The 13,299-nt window shown below is 45.4% G+C and overlaps 1 long non-coding RNA gene across 2 annotated transcripts; it reads left to right on the plus strand.

Moving 5' to 3' along the window:
- Nucleotides 1–8,165: 8,165 nt before the first annotated feature.
- LOC127664671 (uncharacterized) lies at nucleotides 8,166–12,761 on the plus strand. Of its 2 annotated transcripts, XR_007973220.1 has the most exons (5): nucleotides 8,166–8,297; nucleotides 10,149–10,212; nucleotides 11,208–11,308; nucleotides 11,853–12,012; nucleotides 12,294–12,761. It is a non-coding gene; the product is annotated as an uncharacterized LOC127664671 (long non-coding RNA). The 2 variants fall into 2 exon arrangements; XR_007973221.1 differs by lacking the exon at nucleotides 11,208–11,308.
- The last annotated feature ends 538 nt before the right edge of the window (nucleotides 12,762–13,299 follow it).

Raw genomic sequence — 13,299 nt, forward strand, 5'->3', positions numbered from 1 at the left:
GTAGTTGTGCACAAGGAGACAAGAGGATGAAATTGGATATCCTGACATGAAAATTGGACTTGCCCTGAGGGACTCGATAAGGGAGTAGTCTAACGATATCAATGCCCTCTTCCCCTCTCCTACCTAGTGTTTGGGGGTTGGAAAGGTGAGAAGGGTGGTAGTGAAAAAGAACCCAATAAAGTAGCCAAAAGTTCAGTGACAAGAGTGGAATTCATGGGAGGACACAGTAGAGGAGAAAGAGAGTCATGTCAGTCACTACAGGAAGATTACTACTTGCTCTTGTTTTGTTTTGTGTATGAGAGTTTTGTCTGCTTGTATGTCTATGTATTGCATGTGTAGCTCATGTCCAAGGAGGCCAGAGAAGGTGTCAGATCTCTTGGAACTGGAGTTATGGGTGGGTCCTGGGAATCAAACACAGATCCTCTAGAAGAACAATAGCCAGTGTTCTTAATCATGGAGTCATTTCTCCATCCCTACAGCTTGCCTTTACAATTTCTGTGTATTAAAGCTCTTATGGAAGTTACAGATAGCTACTGTTTTTAACAGGCCTGGATTTAGTAAATTGGATATGAGATAAAAAAGAAGAGCTTGGCCTGGCGTGATGGTGCTGCCTTTTATCCTAGCGCTTGGGAGGCAGAGGTTCGCAACTCTGGTCTACAGAGGTAGATGGATTTCAGTTCATGACTCTGGTATACATAGTAAGTTCTAGGTTAGCCAGTAGTAAACGCTGAGATTATATCTATATCTATATCTATATCTATATCTATATCTATATAATCTATAGTACCAAAATGGTGAAAAGATTGATTATATCAAAACTATTTAGCTTTTCTTGCGTTTTGGCTATTACTATAGGAGTTAATTTTTGTTTGTTCACTTCTGGTACCATCACTGAAGGTTTCATGTTCTCATATTTAAACTCTGTCAGATCCATGGGGCTGGAGGGATGGCTCAATGTTTAAGAGCACTTGCTGTTTCTGTGGAGGACCCAGGTTCAATTCCCAGCACCTATGTTGGATGGCTCAAACCAACTGTAACTCCAGATCCAGAGGATCCAACACTCTCTTCTGGCCTCCCAGGCTCCAGCATAGACATGGTGCAAATGCATACAGTCAAGCTGCACTGTAGATTCCTAAGATCTGCGTGTGTTTCTCCAGGGAGTGGACAGGGAGCTTCCTTGCCTATCCCCACGCTTTCTCTCCATTGCATGGCCCTCCTCCCATCAGACAGCAGGGTACCTCAGCAACGTAGACCCGAGACAGAGACGGTTCTCGCTGTGGGTGTCATGCAAAACTTCAAGTCTTACACTTGAAAGCCAATTGGTTGATGCAGCACACTCGAATGGTCTCTCTCTCTGTGTGTGTGTGTGTGTGTGTGTGTTTTCCTCCAAAATCCTAACAGTTCCACCACGCCGTGGGCCTCTTTTCTCACAGTGGACAATGTACAGTAGAGCAACCTGCCTTTCCTTTTCAAAGCTGAATTTCAACATGTCCCAGGCCGTGGACTCCTTCAGCTTGAGCTGCTTGAGTTTATCTTTCATCTCCCAGAGGGCGTGTGCTCTACCAAAGTACCCAGAATACCTGACACTCCTTGCTCATCAGATCCAGTGAACATAATGACATTAATACAATGAGCCAGCCTTGTATTTTGTAGGCTATCAAGACAATTGAGGCTCCGTCTTAGCTATGTGATGCTGGAAATTGAAGGTTGATGTAGCCCTGAGGTAAATTAGTGAAGGAATACAGCTGTCACGCCACATGAAAGCAGTTTGCTTTTAGGTTGAAAAGGAGACATTTTCCAGATGCCAGGGGCTGTATTGATTAGCTCCAATAAAGACACCATACCAAGGTTGCAGCTATAATTGGATTCCCTTCCCAATTATGTTGATAGTGATCTGTTGTTGTTCTTCAGGATTCATCAAGATTTTTCATCTGCCAAAAGGACAAATTAAATAAGAACATGGGAAGATAATTACCAGGCATCTTTCAGACTCTGGCAAATGGTACCAACCCTTGCAGAAACTTCTGTGGTACATTCATTACGGCTGTGGTACCAAGTGAGATGGTTTTGTTCCCCCAATTACCTACAATAAATAGGTCCTGGCTACTCCAAGTTGGTAGAAATACTGCTTTTGACCACCATAGTTTTCAATGACTCCCTTGTAGAATTTGTTTCCAGTAACTTTCTGTCTGATAAATTCCTCTCTCTCTCTCTCTCTCTCTCTCTCTCTCTCTCTCTCTCTCTCTCTCCCTCTCTCTCTCTCTCTGTATGTGTGTGTGTGTGTGTGTTGTGAATTGGGAGCTGTGGTCACCGTTTGACTTCTCTGGAATCCTCTTGGCAGTGGATCATGATAATGATGATAATGAGAGACATTTCTGTGGTGGAAGGGGTAGCTGACACTCATTCTGTGGTGGAAGGGGTAGCTGACACTCATTTCTGTGGTGGAAGGGGTAGCTGACACTCATTCTGTGATGGAAGGGGTAGCTGACACTCATTTCTGTGGTGGAAGGGGTAGCTGACACTCATTTCTGTGGTGGAAGGGGTAGCTGACACTCATTCTGTGGTGGAAGGGGTAGCTGACACTCATTCTGTGGTGGAAGGGGTAGCTGACACTCATTCTGTGATGGAAGGGGTAGCTGACACTCATTTCTGTGGTGGAAGGGGTAGCTGACACTCATTTCTGTGGTGGAAGGGGTAGCTGACACTCATTTCTGTGGTGGAAGGGTTAGCTGACACTCATTTCTGTGGTGGAAGGGGTAGCTGACACTCATTTCTGTGGTGGAAGGGGTAGCTGACACTCATTTCTGTGGTGGAAGGGGTAGCTGACACTCATTTCTGTGGTGGAAGGGGTAGCTGACACTCATTTCTGTGGTGGAAGGGGTAGCTGACACTCATTTCTGTGGTGGAAGGGGTAGCTGACACTCATTTCTGTGGTGGAAGGGGTAGCTGACACTCATTTCTGTGATGGAAGGGGTAGCTGACATTCATTCTGTGGTGGAAGGGGTAGCTGACACTCATTCTGTGGTGGAAGGGGTAGCTGACACTCATTCTGTGATGGAAGGGGTAGCTGACACTCATTTCTGTGGTGGAAGGGGTAGCTGACACTCATTTCTGTGGTGGAAGGGGTAGCTGACACTCATTTCTGTGGTGGAAGGGGTAGCTGACACTCATTTCTGTGATGGAAGGGGTAGCTGACACTCATTTCTGTGGTGGAAGGGTGAGCTGACACTCATTTCTGTGATGGAAGGGGTAGCTGACACTCATTTCTGTGGTGGAAGGGGTAGCTGACACTCATTTCTGTGGTGGAAGGGGTAGCTGACACTCATTTCTGTGGTGGAAGGGGTAGCTGACACTCATTTCTGTGATGGAAGGGGTAGCTGACACTCATTCTGTGGTGGAAGGGTTAGCTGACACTCATTTCTGTGGTGGAAGGGGTAGCTGACACTCATTTCTGTGGTGGAAGGGGTAGCTGACACTCATTTCTGTGGTGGAAGGGGTAGCTGACACTCATTTCTGTGGTGGAAGGGGTAGCTGACACTCATTTCTGTGGTGGAAGGGGTAGCTGACACTCATTTCTGTGGTGGAAGGGTTAGCTGACACTCATTTCTGTGGTGGAAGGGGTAGCTGACACTCATTTCTGTGGTGGAAGGGGTAGCTGACACTCATTTCTGTGGTGGAAGGGGTAGCTGACACTCATTTCTGTGGTGGAAGGGGTAGCTGACACTCATTTCTGTGGTGGAAGGGGTAGCTGACACTCATTTCTGTGGTGGAAGGGGTAGCTGACACTCATTTCTGTGGTGGAAGGGGTAGCTGACACTCATTTCTGTAGTGGAAGGGGTAGCTGACACTCATTCTCATGAGTGACAATGTTTGTCTTTCATGACATAGAAAGAGTGCTTCTGAGATGCAGGGGATTCTGGGAAAGAAGCCTTGGCAGCAAGAAGTGAGAACTGCAATGACTGTGGCCCTACAAGAGCAAAGCAAGAGAGCTAAAGGTCTGGCTTGTCCCACCAGGCCAGTAACACAGGTCGGCCAACGTTCTCACCAAGATGGCTGGTAGATGAGGGAATGGCAGACACCAACTATGGCCCTGGATAATCCTGACAAAGTAGCTCAGGTGTTAGTGTTCCCCTGGAACTTCATAAAACCTGGCATGATGGTGCATGCCTACAGTCCCAGCACCTGGGAGGTAGAGGCAGGAAGATCAGAAGTTCAAGATCATCATCAACTACATACTGAGTTTTAAAGGCTACATGAAACCCTGTCTCAAAAACAACCAACCCCCTCCAAAAAACAAAAGACAAAACAAAACAAAACCAAAAAAAAACCCCAAACTGTCAGCTATTATCAGCTCTAGTAATGTAGTACTTTGATGTCTTAGTTCTACTAAAGGCAACTGGGCATACACTTGGAGAATTAAATTTTTTTTAAAAAATTATTTTATTATGTATATTGTGTTCTATCTGTATGTATGCCTGCACACCAGAAGATGGCACCATCTCATTTGATCTCATTACAAATGGTTGTGAGCTACCATGTGGTTGCTGGGAATTGAACTCAGGACCTCTGGAAGAGCAGGCATTACTTTTAACCTCTAAGATATCTTTCCAGCCCCTGGAGAATTGAATTTAAATGTCCCTTCTTAGAGGAAAAAATATGAAAGCATCATTTGTTTTTCTTAAGATCTAGTGTTGCTGGGCGGTGGTGGTGCACGCCTAAAATCCCAGCACTCTGGGAGGCAGAGGCAGGCGGATTTCTGAGTTCGAGGCTAACCTGGTCTACAGAGTGAGTTCCAGGACAGCCAGGGCTACACAGAGAAACCCTGTCTTGAAAAAAAAAAACAACAACAAACAAACAAACCCAAAAATCCAAAAAACAAAACAAACAAACAAACAAAAGATCTAGTGTGACTGGGTAAGAGTAGGCCCTTAAACAAGGTTCAGCGTGCCTGGCAGCGTGCCCAGCCTGACTCGCTTACCTGCTTCTCCAGGTGTGTGCCCTTTATAAATAGATTGGTCTCATTTCCTTCTGTCCTTTGGTCTCAGGCTGTCCTCAGGCTGCCTAACTTATCTGCAGCAGAGTCTGTCACAGCTGCTGAATCTGAATCTCACCAACTGTTGCAGCACCGTGGCTGGGCTGACTGGATCCATGAAGCTCTGGCTTCCCCACGGGTTCTCCAGAGTGGACAAATTGAGAGCTCTGTGGGATCGAGTTTGAGCAGTGGGAGGAAATGTGAGAAGACAGAGACAGGAGATAGATGGCCTCCTGCTTCCCAGTCAGACTGCTTTTGTACTGTTCACTGGTGCCATCTGGACTCTCAAGGGTTCCAGTGGCAACCCAGCTGGATGCCCTGAAGATGCTGTGGTTCGGATAAGCATATCCCAGATCACCGTCTCCGCTTCCTTGCCTGACTCGCCCTTTCTTTCACTCTTGCTTTTTTCTACAGAACATCAGCAAAATTGCTTTCCTCAGGCTTCCTATTCTAGGGAAGTTGTTACAAAAGAGATGGGAACAGAGAATGAGATCCTTGAAACTGGCCAAGCATAGGAGCAGCTTGGGTAGAATGGACGGCCTGTTGAGTGCAGGGGAGAGTATCCGCGCATGAGTGCAGGGGAGAGTATCCGCGCATGAGTGCAGGGGAGAGTATCCGCGCATGAGTGCAGGGGAGAGTATCCGCGCAGGACTCTGTTCTTGTATGGGGCTCACATTCAATCCTCGGCACCCACATGGCACCAGGTTTCAGGGGATCTGATCCTCTGGTGGTCTTCCTGGGCACCAGGTATGAGGTATGAGGCACACAGATGTGCATTTTGGCAAAATACCCATACACATAAAGATTAAGAAAAGTTTTAAAAAGTTACATTGTGTGTGTGTGTGTGTGTGTGTGTATGTGTGTGCCAGATTCCCTGGAGCTGGAGTTAAGGGCAGCTGTGAGCTGCCAGACATGGATGTTGGGAACTGATTTTGAGTCATTGGCAAGCGTGTCAGGTGCCGTCAACCACTGAGCCATCTCTCCAGCCCCATGTCTACTTATTTTTAAGACATCCCTGAACTTAGATAACTTTCATGTCCTTTTATTTTTCTTTTCATTCCCTCACCTATTTTATGTAATTCTCACTCTTTATCTTCTTATGAAGAGTCTATTTTTACTTTCTGACATCTCCCTCATAACTATTGTTCTCCCTGATACGCTGTCTGCCTCTTTCACCTTGACTGACAGTGCGCCTGGGTGAGCGCCCCCAGCCGACACAGCTGATGCAGAGGACTTCAGGACCCACTCTTAGCAGGGTGGGAGGGCTTGATGACCTGTGCACAAAACCACGAGTTTATTAATTTATGCGTTTAGTTTTTTATTTTATGTCTGAGTGTTTTACCTGCATGTCTGTGTTTGTGTACCACATGTGTGCCTGACGTCCAGGGAGACCAGAGAAACAGATCAGATCTCCTGGCACTGGGGTTACAGACAGGAGCTACTTTGCAGATGCCGGGAACTGAATCCAGTTCCTCTGCAAGAGCAGCGGGTGCTGTTAACCACAGAGCCCTCTTCCAGGCCCCTGGTTTTCTCCCTTTCATTCTGTTACGTAAGCCTAGCTTCCTCCATCACTCCTACACAGGCTGCTTTCCCACTCAGTGACCCCCATCTAATATGTCATGCCTTTTTATTTACCTGTTCTCATCTGATTTGCAAAACCAACCCAGCTTTCTACAAATATCCAGCCACTGACATGCACGCTCCTACTTTTTTTTTTCCCGGTTTTTCAAGACAGGCTTTCTCTGTGTAGCCCTGGCTGTCTTTGAACTCACTCTGAAGACCAGGCTGGCCTCGAACTCAGAAATCTGCCTGCCTCTGCCTCCCAGAGTGCTGGGATTACAGTTGTGTGCCACCACCACCCCGCCTATAAATGGTTTTCATTGTTCATTTATTCATTCCTTTGAGACATGGTTTCACTACATATCCCAGCCAGCCTTGGCCTTGAAGTTGTTAGTATGTTGCTCAAATTGGCCTCTAACTTGTAGCAATCTTCCTGGCTTACTTACATAGTTTCTGGGTTTACAGGTCTCAACCATTATGCCAAGCTCTGATACATATGTGTCAAAGACAAGGTATTACTAGGCAGCCCAGACTAGCTTCAAGTTCAAATTCTTCCTGACCCAACCTCTTGGGTACTGAGATTATAGCTTCTATACTCAGCTCCAAGCCACATATCAAATCATGGTTTTAGTCTCTGATTTACTGACCTCTGTTTTATGTTTTCTTTGTTTTCCTATATGTGTGGGGTATGTGCACATGCACATGGCTGTTATATGTCCATGTGGAGAAGGACATACAAGAAGATGATGTCTGGTCTCATTCTCTATTGCTTTCAGACCTATCTCCTTGAATATGAGCTCTTTCCTCTCTTCTCCTCTCTTCTAAGCTCTCCTCCCTCTCCGTCTTCCCCCTCCTCCTCTCCCTCCTCCCCCTCCTCCTCTTCCTCCTTTCTCTCCCACCCCTTTCTTTTTTCTTAGATAGGATTTCACTGGCTAGTCCTGGCTAGCCTGGAGCTAGCTATATAGACCAGGAAGAACTCAAACTCTCAGAGATCGAGCTGACTGCCTTCCTGGAGCTGCTTTCGCAAGGCCGGCTGTCTGGTGGGCAACTGGGGTTCACCTGTCCCCACCAGAAGATATCGGCTTTATGGGAACACACGGTCTCGCCTGACTTTTTTGTCTTTAACTTTTTTTTGTGGGGGGGGGATAATTTTTGTTTGTTTGTTTTTTTAAGACAGGGTTTCTCTGTGTAGCCCTGGCTGTTCTGAACCTCACTGGGTAGTCCAGGCTGGCCTTGAACTCAGAGACCTGCCTCTGGGTTAAAGCACTACCACTGCTTAGAGTAAAATGACTTTTCATTCTTGCTACATCCTGGACCAAAAAAAAAAAAAAAAAAAAAAAAAAGAGCCTGTTGTGCAGATTCTGGTCTCTGTATCACAGAAGAGAAAAACATCTGGAGGAAAGTACTCAAAGCAGAGGATGAAACCAGCCTTACTTTAAAAATGCAAGCCTCAAGTGTGGGCGGCCACCAACAGGGATTCATGAAACACTTTTAGTAAATGGTTATTTGCATAAAGAATATCAGTTCTCTTTTGCTTTTGTCTCAAGACATAGCCTAGGCTGGCCTTAAAGTCCCAGCAGTCCTCTGGTCTCAGCTTGCCAAGTGTCCTAATCAGGGGTGTGAGCCATCATACCCAGAAAGAGGGCCATGTGGAGCCGCAGCACCTGCCACATGGTGGGTGCTTCTGTGGAAGCTCTCAGGCTCCGTGAGTAGCCGACTAGAGCTATCTGACTAGAACGATTTAGTACCTTTGCTTCAGGTCAGGGCTCCCTGTTGGGAGCGGAACAGAGGCAGAGACTAGAACAGTGATCATCATTTGAGGGGCGTGGAATGCTGTGGGGAGGTGCCCTAGGCATCGGGGATGCTGGGCAATGATGTGGTTTAGGAAGAGGTAAAATGATCACAGTAGTTCACCTCCATTTTGGGTCTACTCGATGCTGACTCTGGTTCTGAACTCATTGGAAAGGTCACTGTACAGGGTGTTCTTAGAACATTATTTTTTTTTTTTTTATTTGATATAGTTGATTTACATTTCAAATGATTTCCCCTTTTCTAGCCCCCCCCCCCACTCCCCGAAAGTCCCGTAAGCCCCCTTCTCTTCCCCTGTCCTCCCTCCCACCCCTTCCCAGTTCCCCGTTCTGGTTTTGCCAAATACTGTTTCACTGAGTCTTTCCAGAACCAGGGACCACTCCTGCTTTCTTCTTGTATCTCATTTGATGTGTGGATTATGTTTTGGGTATTCCAGTTTTCTAGGTTAATAACCACTTATTAGTGAGTGCATACCATGATTCACCTTTTGAGTCTGGGTTACCTCACTTAGTATGATGTTCTCTAGCTCCATCCATTTGCCTAAGAATTTCATGAATTCATTGTTTCTAATGGCTGAATAGTACTCCATTGTGTAGATATACCACATTTTTAAGCTCAAATCCAAATGGATCAAGGACCTCCACATAAAGCCAGACACTCTGAAGCTAATAGAAAAGAAACTGGGGAAGACCCTTGAGGACATCGGTACAGGGAGAAAGTTTCTGAACAGAACACCAATAGCGTATGCTCTAAGAGCAAGAATTGACAAATGGGACCTCATAAGGTTACAGAGTTTCTGTAAGGCAAAGGACACCATCAAGAGGACAGATCGGCAACCAACAAATTGGGAAAAGATCTTCACCAATCCTACATCAGATAGAGGGCTAATATCCAATATATATAAAGAACTCAAGAAGTTAGACTCCAGAAAACCGAACAACCCTATTAAAAAATGGGGTACAGAGTTAAACAAAGAATTCTCACCTGAAGAACTTCGGATGGCGGAGAAGCATCTTAAAAAATGCTCCACTTCATTAGTCATTAGGGAAATGCAAATCAAAACAACCCTAAGATTTCATCTTACACCAGTCAGAATGGCTAAGATTAAAAATTCAGGAGACAGCAGGTGTTGGAGAGGGTGCGGAGAAAGAGGAACACTCCTCCACTGCTGGTGGGGTTGCAAATTGGTACAACCACTCTGGAAATCAGTCTGGCGGTTCCTCCGAAAACTGGGCACCTCACTTCCAGAAGATCCTGCTATACCACTCCTGGGCATATACCCAGAGGATTCCCCACCATGTAATAAGGATACATGCTCTACTATGTTCATAGCAGCCCTATTTATAATTGCCAGATGCTGGAAAGAACCCAGGTATCCCTCAATAGAACATTATTTTTAACAGTGGAAAGCCAGAACCAGTGTGAATGCCTAATGCTAGAAAAACAGCTAGTTGAGGGAATAGTAATGTGATCTTTTTTAAAAATAGACTTGACTTGCTAGAACAGTTTTAGATTTGCAGAAAAATGGGGAGGAGTACAGAGAGCGCCCTTGTGCTCCGGACCCAGTCTCCTCTGTTATCAGCCTCTTACCTCGGTGTGACGTTTGTGGCAATTGGTGAACAATATTGACTCCTTATTATTAAAGTCTGTCCTTGATCCAAATTTCCTTAGTCTTCACCTGCCATCCTGTGTTCTTTGGGACTCTGCCCGGGATGCCACATTATATTTAATTGCTATGTCTCTTCAGGTTGCTTCTGACTGTGATGGTAGTCATATAGTGGGCTTAAACAATGAGTATCTTCTAATGACATGTAAGTATCTGGGGCTAAGCATGTAATAAGAAATGTAAATAAATGCAAATATGCTGGATTAACAAGGATATGGTTGAATTTACTTTATTAATTTAAAAATGGATTTCTGGATGGTATTTTCTGTTTTGGTTTTATGAGACAGGGTTTCTCTGTGTAGCCCTGGCTGTCCTGGAACTGTTCTGTACACTAGGCTGGCTTTGAACTCAGAGATCTGCCTGCCTCTGCCTCTTGAGTGCTGGGACTACAGCTATGAGGGTTCAAACTCAGGTCGGGGCTTGCAGAGTGTCTCCTGAGCCATCTCCTGATCCCCACATTTTTTTATTTAACCATCTGTGGATGGACATCTAGGTATAGAACATCTGGTTCTATACCTTGGCTGTTATGACTTATTCACATATCTTCTATTCTTTTATTATCTGGTATAAGGTCTCAGTCTGTAGTCCAGCTGTTGTGAATCTTACGGTCCTCATGCCACAGGTTCCTCAGTGCTGTGATTATAAAGCAAACACCTCTGCCCAACTTGCATTATTTTTCATTAGAGTCTAATGCTCATTCAAGTAAATGTCAGTCCTTTCCCTATCATATCCTTATATTGTTTTTGACTCTTGGGTAAACAATACCCCTACAACAACCCACAAACAATAGGTGGAACCCACTGCAGACCTTGGAAGGCTGAGGAATGCAAACACACACATATGAACGCACACAAGCGTACTGTGAGTGCATGCATGTGTGTGTTCCTATATCTACATATGTATATGTATGTATATGAGAGTTTGATTTCTGAGTAGAATGACATTTCTTCTGCTTTCTTCTCATCTCACTTAGAGCTGGACAATAACTATGTATCTGGTGCTGCAGGTCAGACAGGGAAGCTTCTCCAATTTGAGCCTAGAGATTGTCAGGATACTGAAGATTATTTGGTGTAGCTGGGAAATAAATTTTTATTTTGTGATTCTTTACTTCTCCATTTGTGTTTCTTTTCTCTCTTTAAGGAGGAAGCTAACCCCTCTTTCCAGCAACGAAACCCCTCACTACTGTGTAGAACCAGACCACATAGTCAAGGGCAAGCAAGTTTTAGACCTTTTGTGCCCAGGTTAGATATAGGATTTTCTGGGAAGCTGTTATCCAGAAGAGGGGAACTGGTGGACAGAGAACAGAGCTGGATTTTCTGGAATCCAAAAGATTTTGAAGCCACTTGGACAGAATCAAAGGCTTTGGTGGCAGAGAGTGGCCAGATGTTCACTGTCTTAGAGTCTATTGCTGGCCAGATGTTCATTGTCTTAGTTAGAGTCTCTATTGCTGTGAATAGACCCACTGATGAAGGCAACTCTTCTTCTTCATCTTTTTTTTTTTTTCCCCGAGACAGGGTTTCTCTGTGTAGCCCTGGCTGTCCTGGACCCAGTCTGTAGACCAGGCTGGCCTCGAACTCAGAAATCCACCTGCCTCTGCCTCCCAAATGCTGGGATTAAAGGCATGCACCACCACCACCCGGCCCAGAAGGCAATTCTTATAAAGAAAAACATGGGGCTCCTTACAGTTTCAGAAATTTAGTCTGTTATTGTCATGGTGGGAAACATGGTAGCGATCAGGCAGACATGGTGCTGGAGAAGAGCTGAGATCTATATCTTGATCTGCAGGCAGCAGAAGTGAACTGTGTGCCACACTGGGCCTCACTTGAACATATGAGACCTCAAAGTCTGCCCTCAGTGATAGACATCCCCCAACAAGGCCACACCTATGCCATCAAGGCCACACATCCTAATAATGCCACTCCCTATGAAAAAAGCATTCAAACACGTGAGTCTATGGGGGTCATTTTATTTAAACTGCCACATTCACCAAACGTCTTTCTTCTGCTTCCTGGCATATTCTGGGGCTCCCTCCCTCTTCTTCCTTGCAGGAGTGTGTGGCCCTAGCACTGCGTTCTGGCCAGCAGAGTTTGAGAAGTAACGTTTGGCATCTCAAGATGTTCTCATGGAAGGGAAATCGGCAAAACAGAAGCAATCACCCAGGCTGTTCTCTACTACTCAGGGAGAACACCTGTCTTCTCCCTCCTCTCTTTTCATATACAATTTCAGGTGTCCCCACAGACACAAACCACATATTACCTCATGCCCACTTTGGAGTGATAACACAGTTACCTGTGTCCTCTGTGTCCAGCTCCAAGTTCAAGATTCCTAGCTACAACCTGTACCTGGAGTTCAAAGTATTTCTCATGACGTGACTACTGATAGACTATCCAGCAGCTACAAAACAAAGTGTTTCCCTCTGACTCTCTCTCACAGTGCTTTTCCCCACTATTGGGCACTCTCTCTGGGTGATAGAAATCCACAGAGTTTGGCAAAATGAGATAATCTTAAGAACAAGAGATAATTGTCTTGGTCTCTTTGGGTTGACCTCTGCAACGCTAATGGGGGGATTCGTGGGAATGTGGCATTTGCCTTACAGGCTAAGAGATAAAAGCTACCCTCAGATTGTGCTACTTATTGGGGCTCAGCGGGATGCTTTTGTATTTTTCTAGTAAATCACTGTCCCTTTCTACTCAACCCCCAAATCTTTGTGTTTTGTTCGTTCGCTTTTTGAGACAATATCTCATATAAGATCTCATTTAGACCCTGAATCTCTTACATAGCAGAGGACGACCTTGGGAAATGGGGGAAGGATATCACTATAGCATAGACTGACCTGGAATTTACTCTGTGGTCCAGGCTGGCTTGGAACACATGGCACCTTCCCACCTCAGCCTGAGTACCAGGATTAATAGGTACATGTTACCTGTGATGGGGAGCAGCATTGTCAGAAGGTGTGGCCCAGTTCGAGTAGGTGTGTCACCTGTGGGTGTGAGCTTTAAGACTCTCATTCTAACTGTCTGGAACTGTATTCTGCTAACAGTCTTCAGATGAAGATGTAGAACTCTCAGCTCCTCCTGCAACATGCTTGCCTGCACACAGCCATGGTCTCACTTTGATAATGGACTGACCCTCTGAACCTGTAAGCTAGCCCCAATTAAATGTTGTCCTTATAAGAGTTGCCTTGGTCACGGTGCCAGTTCACGGCAGTAAAACCCTAACTAAGACATTCCCA

This window comes from Apodemus sylvaticus, chromosome 1, assembly GCF_947179515.1.
Source record: "Apodemus sylvaticus chromosome 1, mApoSyl1.1, whole genome shotgun sequence".
Lineage (NCBI taxonomy): Eukaryota > Metazoa > Chordata > Mammalia > Rodentia > Muridae > Apodemus > Apodemus sylvaticus.